The sequence below is a fragment of the Triturus cristatus genome, chromosome 9 (genome assembly GCF_964204655.1).
Source record: "Triturus cristatus chromosome 9, aTriCri1.1, whole genome shotgun sequence".
Lineage (NCBI taxonomy): Eukaryota > Metazoa > Chordata > Amphibia > Caudata > Salamandridae > Triturus > Triturus cristatus.
The window spans coordinates 586,825,817-586,838,707 of record NC_140592.1 but is presented as its reverse complement, the minus strand read 5'-3'; positions in this window follow the sequence as shown (position 1 = coordinate 586,838,707).

The window sequence follows — 12,891 nt, the reverse complement described above, 5'->3', positions numbered from 1 at the left end:
AGTGAAAGTAGAAGTGTTGTCAGCGATTCCCTCCCCCTCCGCGGAGTATCAGGGACATCTGATTGGGTAACGTGTTCCAAGCAGGACCTTCCCAGGCTTAATGTTCATTGGCTGTGAAGCATTAAAAGTGTTGTCAGCCATTTCCTCCCCCTCTGCGGAACACCATGGACATTGAATTTACTAAAGTGTTTCGAGTACAAGTTTGCTCCTTAATGGCTGGGAATGGTTCACTGTTGTCAGCCATTTTGTGACGCACTTCAAAGGAATACGGGGAAAAAAAGTAGTAGAGGGGAGGGTAGGAACACTATTAACTCTGTACAGTGGTCACAAGGTGGTGGACAGGGACTGTGAAGGTCAAAATAGTTTTTTATGTATTTCAAGGGCCATTTATATAATTTGCATGGGGCCTACAAATCACAGCTGGAAAATAACAGAGTGTGTTGCGGTCTTCTTTTTATCAAGTCAACGGGTGGGATACTTCACAGGAGCACTATTTACTTATAATGTGTTGTTTACTTTTCTGACTGGGAGTGTTACATCTTTGGAGCAAATATTATAATACGGAGGAGGGAGTTGCAAAAAGAAAGCGCGCTGTTGCGGTCTTCATTTAAATAAGGTTCTGAGTAGGCTACTTCTCAGGAGCAATATTTGCTTATAATGTATAGTTATAGTGTGGTGCTTACTTCTGTCGCGGGGAGTGCTACTTCCTTAAAGCAAAATAGTAGGTGTAGTTGCGCTGCAAAAATTTCAGCATAGGTTTGAAACAGTTTTATTAAGCAATCACAAATATACTTTCTTAGGAAAGTGTAGCTGTATATATCAGAGGGGTGACAAATAAAAATGCAGTTCATAAAATATCCCTTAAGCATGGACACATCCTCCCTTTTTTTGTCGCCTATAGTTTGTAAAAGTGTTGCCTCATATTCTTGTTAATATAAGAGGGCATCAGTTACTTTTAGATTAAGTAGAAAAGAAGTGCTACAAGAAACACTCCCGCACTACATCATCTCAGGTCACAACAACAATAACAAGTAAAAAACAGTTAAACACAAATGACGTCATATCACATAGAAATGTACGCTTCATCAAAACATTAAATGAAGCACAATGTATATAATTGTTTTTAGGAACAACAATTTTATAAAACATTAGCAGTTTTACAAACTGTAAGGTAGTAAGTTATCAACGGAAATAACTGTAGTATACGTTGTTCATTTCTTGCACAGATTGATCTCTAACCCATTTAAACTACTATAAAGCCACAGTATTAAAATATACAGGGTGAGTTTATAGTATTCCACAGGAAAACAAGAATAAGGAACACAACCAAAAAATCCAAATTTTTACAATTTCTATTCTGTAGAACTCGGGAAAGTTCTGTCGTAGTGCTTAGAGGTCGCTCACTGCTCCGCTAAGAGATCACATACTCCTTTAAGAACATATAGGATAGTAGTATAATATACACTACTATTCCTATATATTCTATGGGGAGAAGGTGAATAGGAACCACAACAGAGAAAAAGAGAAATACCAAAATATCATTCAGAAATGTAGGGTTTATCAAAGGCATTCAATAAGAAAGTATCTATGCAAACAATCTTTTTTTAAAGTGCATTTCCGAAAAATATTCTCACTGTAAAAATATCTGATCAAGTAAGTTATAAAGGTCAGTAAGCTGTATTTCAGATGGTTTACTCCTGGAGCCAACAAATGTCCAACTCTTGTTGTCTGAAAAAATGACACTGTACTACAATATACAGAGTGTCACTGATACCAGACAAAAGGAAAAGGAAAATAAAGTCATGAACACAAAACAAGATGAATAACAAAATATTTTCCAGCGGTGAATATGTTCAAAGCTTCTTTTCTCCTGGACTTCGAAATCTTTCGTCTTCGCGTCGACGGGTCATAAACTCCTCTGAGATCATAATGACTGTGAATATTACAATATACATATTCACACTATATGATCCCAGGGGGGAAACAGAGTAAGAACCAGAAGTTGCTGACGTTACTTATAAATCTATAGTCTTCGAGCCCACGGGTCACCAACACGTCTGAGGTTAAGTATAGTGTCAATAATATAATATACAAAGTCACACTATATGGGCTCAAAGGAGCCAGAAAAGGAACAGTGTTTCCTCTATTCTATCTGTTTCTGAATATAAGCTGTGATGTTACATATAAATGGCAAAAACAACCAATACCACTTTTTTCTAAATACAAATCTTTAAATATTCACAAATAGCTATGTATTATAAATATCTACTATGCCATAATCAAACAACTTATAACTCCGTATTATGTTTTATTGTCGCAAAAGAAGAATCCGACGCTAGAAAACGGAACCTGCATCACAGAATGGACACGCATAAAAAACTCGCAAAAAACAAAACTAATGGATCAACGAGTGTGGTTTATATACTTTTTGGTTATTGAGTAGTCTATGGAGGGAACATGCGGCTCTGCCCATTTTTGATTTCACGTTTTACAGTTGACACATGCTCACGTTTTCACTGTTTAAGTTGTGCACGTGTTGGGAAAAGTTACAAAATGTGAAGCGGTAAAGGTTTCGATTTCGAGCCTCACACGTATGAGCTCCTTAATTGTACATACGTTGGAGAGCTTAAAAACTGTTACCCGGCAAACCATGTCATTTTCTTTCTCGTGACTAAAAACATCTATTAATTGCAGTAATTCTAAATAGAAGACATAAAAAAATATCGTTCAGAATAGAAAAAAAAATACGTGCTAATATTTCTCATCACTATGGTTTTAAATTTAAATAATGCCAGCATTTGACAAGCGTACAGCTGCCTCCAGAGAGGAGTCCCGGCGCTCGAGGCATCGGGAAGATTAAGCAAGGTATTGCCCACAGTGACATAGTGGTGGGCTAACGTGCCGCCGGAGCCGGGAATCAAACTGTGAACGCTGTTGTTCAAAGTCAGTTATCACAGCTGCTGTGTCACACTTTTTCCACACTTCTATGTTAATTAGTGCTAATTAAGTTCTAAACATTGTTAAATTATAACTTATAACAGACTACTGTTACAGTTAGTTTTTCACTACAAAAAGTATGCACGTCTATTTAAAATTTACTTAAAAACAATATAGGTTTCAGGGACATTGTAGTTACAAATTAGCATTTATAAAACCTTTGAAATTCACTGAAAAAACCATAGGTTTTAAAAACATTATAGTTAGAAATTAGCATTTAAAAAACCATAGAAATTCACTGAAAAAACAATAGGTTTCAGGGACGTTATAGGTAGTTGGACATTTCACTCATATAAAACCAGAGAAATTCGCCCGTTATAGTTAGTTGAGCTAAGTATAACTTGCACCCCCGCAATGCACTGCTGATGACGTCACATATTACATCACTCATGACATGCTCAGTGACATCACTGATGACATCACTGATAACATCTTAAATGACATCATGGATGACATCACTGATGACATCATTCACGTGATCATTTGATACAGTTCTTCAGAACCAAAAAACACCTTTCGTACACCCACTCACAAGTACAACCACCAATATAGAAACCATACTGATACCAATAGCAGTTACTACATAGCTGTTTACTGATCATCTGATGCAGCTCTTCACAACCTCTGTTGTATTTTCTCCATACCTACACGCCTTATACTTGTGGCATTTCCTGAAGTCCTTGCGTTCACTCAATCAGGGTGCTGGGGGGTGGGTGGGGTCGCAGGTTTCAGTCCATCAAGGAGGGGGTTTGTCGAAGTGCTAGGTTTTGAGGTTTCTTGCGAAGATGGGGAGCGATGTTCTCTGTCTGAGGAGGAGCGGAAGGCCGTTCCAGGCTCTAGCCGCGCGGAAGGAGAAGGAGCGGCCTCCTGATCTGGTCTTTCTGGTGCGGGGGACCACAGCATAGGAGAGCTGGGCTGATTGTAGGGTCCTTTGAGGTGCGTGGAATTTGAGTTGGCAGTTCAGGTATGCTGGTCCAGTGTCGTGGAGGGCCTTGTGAGCGTGGGTTAGCATTTTGAAGGTGACTCTAGCTTCGATGGGGAGCCAGTGGAGTGTGCACCCGTGCTGGGAGATGTGGCAGTGTCTTGACAGGTTGAGAACCAGTCTTGTGGCGGCATTTTGGATGTTCTGTAGCTTGCGGGTGAGGTTTTTGTTTATTCCGGCATAGAGTGCGTTGCCGTAGTCGAGCTTGCTGGAGGACGAGACAGAGGTGATCTGGCGGTCCATTTTGAGTCCAGGATGATTCCCAGGTTGCGTGCGTGGTCCGTGGGGCTGGGCGGGATTCCAAGGGCGGGGGGCCACCAGGTGTTGTTCCAGGCATCGGGGTTTGGGCCCATGATGAGTACTTTCGTTTTGTTGGTGTTTAGTTGTAGGCAGCTGTTTTTCATCCATTGACAGCTTCCATGCCTTCTCGAAAGTTGTGTCTGGCGGTGTTGGGTTCGTTGGATAGGGAGAGGATGAGTTGGGTGTCATCTGCGTATGACACAATGTTGAGTCCGTAGGTTCTGACAATGGGGGAGAGAGGAGCCATGTAGATGTTGAAGAGCGTAGGGCTGAGGAAGGACCCCTGGGGGACTCCGCAGGTGGTCGGTGTAGCATCCGAGATGAAAGGGGGGAGTCTGACCCGCTACTTTCTGCCGGAGAGGAAGGAGCGGATCCAGTCGAAGGCCTTGTCTTGGATCCCTGTGTCATGGAGTCTGCGTATTAGGGTGCGGTGAGAGACTGTGTCGAACGCCGCTGAGAGGTCGAGGAGGATGAGGGCTGCTGTTTCTCCTTTGTCCAGTAAGGTACGGATGTCGTCTGGTGTGGCGAGGAAGGTGGTTTCCGTACTGTGGTTTTTTTCTGAAGCCGGATTGGGAGGAGTCGAGGATGTTGTGCTCTTCGATGAATGTGGCGAGTTGGCTGTTGATGGTTTTCTCGCTGACTTTCGCTGGGAACGGGAGCAGGGAGATTTTGAGGTTGGTGGGGTCCGTCAAGGGTTTCTTCAGGAGGATGTTGATCTCAGCGTGTTTCCAGTCGTCAGGGAACGAGGCGGAGAGGTTGATGGTGTGGCAGAGCATGGGTGCGATGGTGTCGGCGGCTCTGTTGAAAATGTGGTGGGGGCAGGGGTCCGTGGGGGCCCCGGAGTGGATTGACTTCATCGTCTTCAGTGTGTCTTCGGTGGTGAGGGCTGTCCAGTTGTCGATCGCTGGCTTCAGGGTGTCGGAGGTGGTTGGTGAGGGGTCTGTGTGTTGATTTTCTTCGTCGAAGTTATCGTAGATGCTCTTGATTTTGTGGTGGATAAAGATGCTGAGTTTGTTGCAGAGGTCTTGTGAGGGAGGGATGTCGGTGGACTCGCTGGTGAGTTAGGTGAACGCCTTGATGATGTTGAAGAGTTCTTTGCTGTTGTGTGCATGAGTGGAGATTCTGTCTTCAATCGCTTTTTTCCTCATTTTTCTGATAAGTTGGTGGTGGGCGTTGGTGGCGGCTCTGAAGTTGTTGTGGGCTTCTGTGGGTTTGGTGTTCCTCCAGGCCTTTTCCAGGTGGCGGCAAGTGCTTCTGGACTCTCGAAGTTCGGTGGTGAACCATCTAGCTTTCTTGGCGTGGGTGTTATTGTTTTTCTTGAGGGGGCTATGGTGTTGGCGCTGTCGGAGATCCATCTGTGCAGGGTTTGGGCTGCGGTGTTGGGGTCGTCGTTTTCCGCGATGGTTGGGGTGGAGTTGCTGAGTGACTAAGTTAGCTGGTCGTCAGTGATTCTGGTCCAGTTTCTTTGTGGGAGCAGGTGCTGGTGTCTGTGGATGGTGGGTGTTCTGAAGGTGAAGTAGACGCATCGATGGTCAGTCCATGGGAGTTTGGTGGTGTGGCTGAAGGTGATGGAGTTTCCTGTTGTGAAGAGGGGGTCGAGGGTGTGTCCCTGCTGAGTGTGTGGGTTTGGTCACGATTTGGCGGAGTCAAATGTTGTAGAGGTTGTCCAGGAGGGATGTGGTGCTGGGGTCCAGTTGGTTGTCGATGTGGAAGTTGAGGTCTCCCATTAGGGTGTAGATGGTGGACGCAATGGCATGCGGGGAGATGATGTCCGTGATTGAGTTGGCGAAACGTCCGCGGGGTCCAGGGGGTCGGTAGATGAGGGTTCCTCTGAGGGTGGAGGTAGGGGAGAATGGTGATTCCTCCTCCAGGGCGGGTGGGGCAGTCCTTCCTGGAGATCTTGCATCCTTGGAGAATGGCGATGGCGATGTCCGGTCCCGAGGTTGTGGTGGTCCAGGTTTCGGTAAAGAATGCTATGTCTGGGGTGGTGCTGTCGAGGCGATCCCAGATTTCGGTGGCGTGTTTGTGGAGGGATCGGACATTGAGGAGGATGCATTGCAGGGTCTTCGGTTCGGTTGTGTTCTTGCGGACGGGTTGCACTGGGTCAGTGGTCTTGGCGGTGCTGCAGGAGTGCTGGCAGCGGTGACAGCTGAAGGGTCCATGGGTGTTGGCTGGTGATGCTAGCTTGCAGTTGTTGTTGTGGCCTGGGTTGAGAGCGTGGAGTGCCGCTGGGTCGTAGCGTTGCCGGTGCAGAGATCCAGGGTTCCTGGCACTGGTCGCAGTCGGGTCGTGGACGGGTGCAGACGGGCTTGCATTTGGCGCGCCGGGGGCGCGGCCGCTATTAAGTAGGGGTCGGGGAGGGCTGGACAGCTGGGAGGTGGGAGCAGGGAGGGGAGCTGTATTGGGCCGGTCGCACTGGTCATGCTGGGGGGAGGGGCTGCAGGGGCAGCAGCGGTGGGGAAAAACAGGCTGAAAAAGGCAAATGGAAAAAGGCAAAAAGAGAGAGAAAAGTGAGAATAAGGCAGCAAAAGTGCAAGAAAGAGTGGAGGAAAGACACAGAAGGAGGGTGAAAGGGGGAGATTGAGATGAGGGTACAAAACGAGTCAAAAACTGAGGAAAGACACAGGAGAGTGAAGGGGGAGGTTGAAATGAGGTGAAAATGACAGAAAATGGAGGAAAGACCCAGAAGGAGAGTGAAGGGGGAGATAGAAGTGAGGGGAAAAAACGAGTGAAAAAGGAGAGAAAAACCAGAGCGAGAGAATGGAGACAGAGGTCCACTGGACCACCAGGGATGAGGCGCAGGTGAAACCTGCGGGTGGAAGAGGGCCTCAAACACCAACACTCGAGAGTGCAGGGGCTTGGGGGAAGGCCTCACTTAATGTTGGAGCTGCGAGGGAGGGAGAGCAATTTCACTGACAATGAGTCAGTGGTCTTGCTCGCCTGTCCCCGCAGCGGACGCCATTAAGATGGGGTCGGGGAGGGCTTGACAGCTGGGAGTCGGGAGTGGGATGGGGCCGGTTGCACTGGTCGTGCTGGGGGGAGATTCCGCGGGGGCAGCTGCGGCGGGGAGAAACGGGCTGAAAAAGGCAAATGGAAAAAGGCAAAAAGAGAGAGAAAAGTGCAAATAAGGCAGCAAAAGTGCAAGAAAGAGTGGAGGAAAGACACAGAGGACACAGAAGGAGAGTGAAAGGGGGAGATTGAGATGAGGGTAAAAAACGAGTGAAAGACGGAGGAAAGACACAGAAGGAGAGTGAAGGGGTAGCTTGAAATGAGGGGAAAACAACAGAAAATGGAGGTAAGACCCAGAAGGAGAGTGAAGGGGGAGATAGAAGTGATTGAAAAAAAGAGTGAAAAAGGAGAGGAAAAGCAGAGCGAGAGAATGGAGACAGCGGTCCAATGGACCACCAGGGATGAGGCGCAGGTGAAACCTGCGGGTGGAGGAGAGCCTCGAACACCAACACTCAAGAGTGCAGGAGCTCAGGGAAAGGCCTCACTTAATGGTGGAGCTGTGAGGGAGGGAGAGCAATTTCACTGACAATGAGTCAGTGGACTCTGCAGGTGGTAGGTGTAGGGTCCGAGAGGAAAGGGGGGAGTCTGACCCGCTGCGTTCTGCCGGAGAGGAAGGAGTGGATCCAGTAGAGGGCCTTGTCCTGGATCCCTGCGTCGTGGAGTCTGCGTATTAGGATGCGGTGAGAGACTGTGTCGAACGCCGCTGAGAGGTTGAGGAGGATGAGGGCTGCTGTTTCTCCTTTGTCCAGTAAGGTATGGTAGTCGTCTGTTGCGGCGAGGAGGGCGGTTTCCGTACTGTGTTTCTTTCTGAAGCCGGATTTGGAGGAGTCGAGGACTCGAGGATGTTGTGCTCTTCGATGAATGAACCAAGTAGGCCCCTGGGATATTTGTAAATAACGCCTGCCAAAATGATCTTGCTTTGCGGAAGGTTATTAGTGGCCCACTGCCTAACTTGTCTCTCAGAAAGGCATCCCCTCGTAGTACATGTCAATGCTTCTGCTTAATTGATCTTATAACTTTATGCTGTTTGCTGTAGCCTGTGATGAAAATGGAATTGTGGTTCTACTTTTTCTTCGGACTCCCTGATGTTACGTGAGTTAGCAAAAATGAGCTGATCCCTAGGCTTTGCATTTGCCTTCTCTTTAGCTGCTCTAAGAACTTCCTTACTGTATTACCGTTGTTCAAACCTCGCATTCAACTCCTCCTATGCTTTACTCAGTTGGTTAGGGCAACTACAGTTCCTTTTCATCCACAAATTCTCAGCATATGGGATGCTATTCACCAGTTTGGGAGGATTGAAGCTGCGGTCATGGAGTATTTTATTGCCCGCTGTACTTTTTCTAAATGTTTTTGTATTTATTTCAACATCCTTATGTACACTGTGAGATCAAGAAATTGGACCTCCTTGCTGCCCAAATGTGATGTGAACTTCAAGTTTAGGCCACTGATGTTAATCCTTTCAATAAATGACTCGGGTGTGAAGGGCATGTTTGGCTTATTATATACGCTCAAACCTCTATATATATATATTTTACCCAGTAATACTTGCACCTTCCCCAGGCACTGATTATTCTGTCTTATATTACATAACTTATGGCATGTTACATCATAGCATTCATAACAAGACTTTTGGAATCTCTCAAATGACATAATTAATGAGAATACTGTGCAGGGCAGAGGGGCGAGTTATAATTGATTTAGTCTGGCTAGCGAGTTGCCAACACTCTGTTTGGAGGTTCACGAGGTATAGTAAGTTTTGGGGATGCCAAAAATTATAACTGTAAGTTATAACTGTAAAGTTACAACTTTAAAATTTCGAATGCTTGTCTAGTTTAAGTAGCTTTTGTATAGAAATAATAAATTACGTTTCCATAACTGGAACATATCTTAAACTTTTGTTTAGAATTTAAATGTTCTTTTCATCTAAAAATGTGTTTCAAATCGTAGAGTAGAGTGTCGTCAAGCGGGGTGTCGTTGAGTACAGTGGAAGAGAGTGTTGTAGAGTGTAGCGTTGTAGAGTGGAATGTCGTAAAGTGGAGTAGAGCTAAGTGGCATTGAGTGGAGTGCCATTGAGTGGAGTTGCTGTAGAGTATCATGGTGTAGAGCAGTGATACTCAAAGTACGGACGGGGCCGCATGCCGCCCTCCTGACCTTTAGATGTGGCTCCCCTGGTCAATAGCAGTACTGGGCTATTCTTTACTCGAATCAGCCCTAACATGAAAAACAATTTAAATAAAGGGGCAAGCATTTGTTTTCAGGTTAGTTGCAGTTATAAGAAGAAAGTAACTAAGGTTTCCTGCAACAATTAACTTAAGAAACACTTTAATTTTTAAAGACATCTTGCAAAAAACCTATGTAAATATGATAAAGCTTTTACAAAATTCCAAAAGTGTATTTCATTAACATGCAGCTCACCTTAGTACACCAGATTAAGTCAGTGCATTGAAGTGTTTTTTTAAGAGATGTTTTTCAAACATGAATTGAAGAAACATAACAAAATCGCAATAGTGAACTGCGATGCAAGTTACTTGTTATGTACACTCTTTGGGTGGCCTGGATTGCTATTATACACGGACAATATTATGGTTTATTAAATCATAAACAGGAGAAGGTTTTGACCAGTGCACATCCTAAAGTCACAAAGTCCTGTATTTCAAGGTCCCCTTATATGTGATAATAAAGAAGAAGGAGGAAAGTGAAATAAAACAAGTGCCTAGAATCACACAATGTGGGGAAGCCAGGATTGATCCCAGATTTTCTGGTTCACATTATGCAATTCAGCCACTACATGTGCATGCTTCACTTCCCCTACACCCACCTTACAGTGCCCAACACCAACACCACCACCGCCCTGCTCCCCCCCACACACACCCTTCGCCACCCTGCTGGCATCAATGTGACCCTCGGTCACACTCCAGACTAAGCTTTTTTTTGGCCCTTGAGAATATTGTTGTGAGTACCCATGGTGTGGAATGTCTTGGTGTAGAGTGTCGTGGTGTAGAGTGTTGTGACTAGGTGTTAGGGTGTAGCGTTGAGTGGCATAGAAGGAGTTGCGCAGAGAGAGTTGTAGAGTTGAGTAGAGTGTCATAGTTGCATAGAGTGGAATACAGTGTTGTTGATTGACATAGAGTGGAGTAAAGTGTTGTAGAGTGGAGTGACATAGAGTGGGGTAGAATATCGTAGTGGCATACAATATCACAGAATGGAGTACAGTGTCATTGAGTGTAGTGGTGTAGAGTGGAGTGTTGTAGAGTGGAGTGACATGCCATAGAGTGGAGTGAAGTGGAGTGTTGTAGAGTGGCATAGAGTGGAGGGGCATAGAGTGCAGTAGAATAGTGTACAGTGGAGAGGCATAGAATGGAGTGGCATGTCATAGAGTAGAATGGTGTGGCGTGTCATTGAGTGGCATTTTGTAGAATGTCTTAGAGAAGAGGGGCATAGAGTAGAGCGGTGTAGAGTAGAGTGGCATCTCATAGAGTGGAGTGGCATGGCGTAGAGTAGGTTGGAGTGGGGTGTCATAGAGTGGTGTGTCGTAGAGCATCTGAGAGTGGTGTGCAGCAGAGTGGAGTGGCTTGGAGTGTCATAGAGAGAAGTGGAGTGTCGTAGAGTGGCGTATCCCAGAATGGATTGGTGTATCATAGAGGGGAGTTGAGTAGTGTGTCATACAGTATTGTAGAATGAAGTAGAGAGGCGCAGAGTTGAGAGGTAGAGAGTAGAGTGTTGTAGAGTGGAGTGGTGCAGAGTGGAGAGGTGAGTCATTGAGTAGAGTGGAGTGGAGTGGCGTGTCATAGAGTGTCATGTCATAGAGTTTTGTAGAGTGGTGTAGAGTGGAGTAGTGTGTAGTAGAGTAGAATGCTGTCAAGTGGAGTGGCGTGTCCAAGAGTGCTGTGTCGTACAGTGTCTTAGAGTGGAGTGGCATAGAGTGGAGTGGCATAGAGTGGAGTAGTGGAATAGAGTGGACTAGTGTGTCAAATGGTAGAGTGGAATAAAGTGGCGTGGAGTGATGTAGAGGGAGTTGCATAGAGTGTCATAGAGTGTCATAGAGTGCAGTAGAGTATCGCAGAGTGGCATAGAGTGGAGAAGAGTGTTGTGCTGTGCCATAAAGTGCAGTAGAGTGTTGTATATTGGAGTGGCCACTTTTAATGTTTAAAAAATAGGTACTTTTATTGGATTAGGGATGGGTAGTGTATAGAGAAAGCATTTTTTTTGCATTACAGGGATCGGTTGTGTTTAGCCATTGAATGGAGTTCTTAGGGCTCAGTTAAAGGTAGTGTATAGGGTTAGTAAAGGGATTTTTTAATAAGGGGGTGTTTGAGTTCAGGGTTGGGTAGAATATAGGAGTAGTAAGGAAATTTTAAGTTTCAGAGATGTGTAGGGCAAAGGGTCATAAGGGGATTTTAGGTTTGAGGAAAGAGTATGGAATAAGGGTAGTAACGGATATTTAGAGTTCAGGGATTCGTGTGGAAGGGTGACCATAGTATTACATTTTTTTTAAAACATTTAAATAAAATGGTTGAATATTCGTTTGCTCATACAGAAGCACAAAAAAGTATATATATTCTATCCTAGGCTGCCCAATGACTGGCTTAGATCGACCTCAGATAGCCCTGTATGGTAGGAAGATGTGTCCTTCTGAGATTGAGACCCATGGTAGTTACTGGTATGATGCCATCACTAGGTGTTGGGGGATTCAACTAGTGATAGCCTGGATACACCATAATGGCTCTGAGATCTATAAGGACAAGTCTGGCATTCTTCATCACTTTTGCTCTTGCACAGAATGTTATCCCCTTAACTGTGCTGATACCCGGCTCAAAGCTGGGTTGGGCCACCAGGTGCCTTCTCCTGACAGGTAATGACCACATGATACATAACCGGTTATGGTGTAATGGAACGACCACAAGCGATCCTATTCCCATTTATTTATACCTTCATCCGCACCCTGCCTCCAGGTGTGTACAGGATCACCATCATGCTCATAGTGGCCTGATGGACCACTATATCCATCCCCACATCAGTTGGGGAACACACCTAGCTGGTGAGTCTGGAAAGTCCTTTAGGGCAGACTGCACAAAGGCAGCCCCAAGAGATTGGGATGGAGTGGGGTTGGGCCACAAGTGGTATCGCTGACTCTTCGCCTAATCTTCCTGCTCACTTTCCTCTCTGCAGCCAGACTCCCTCTCTGGGTTAGAGCCTCGCTAGGGGATGTCCGTAGCTCCTGAGGCATGTCTTTCTCTTGGGCTGTGTTTGGTGATGATGATGCTGAACTGTCTGGTTCATCCGGGCTTGCACTTGTGTTCCAGTCTTCCACAGACACTTCATGCTCTGGGTGTAGTGCAGGTTCTACTCATCTGAACCAGGTTACATTCTTCACCACAATCTCTTGTCCTCTCTGTGCTGTGACCATGGTGGCTTGGATCCATGTGACGAGCCAAAAATTCCACTTAAAGGGTGTACTGAACTTCCTTTATTTGTCAGTTAGAATTGTTTAATTTCATCACCAACATACAAAGATAATAGAGCATAATAAACTATTACAAAGAGAAAAGATGAATGTGAAAAAAAACTAGGTGTAAATCAAATTTAAAAAGTAAATTTAACAG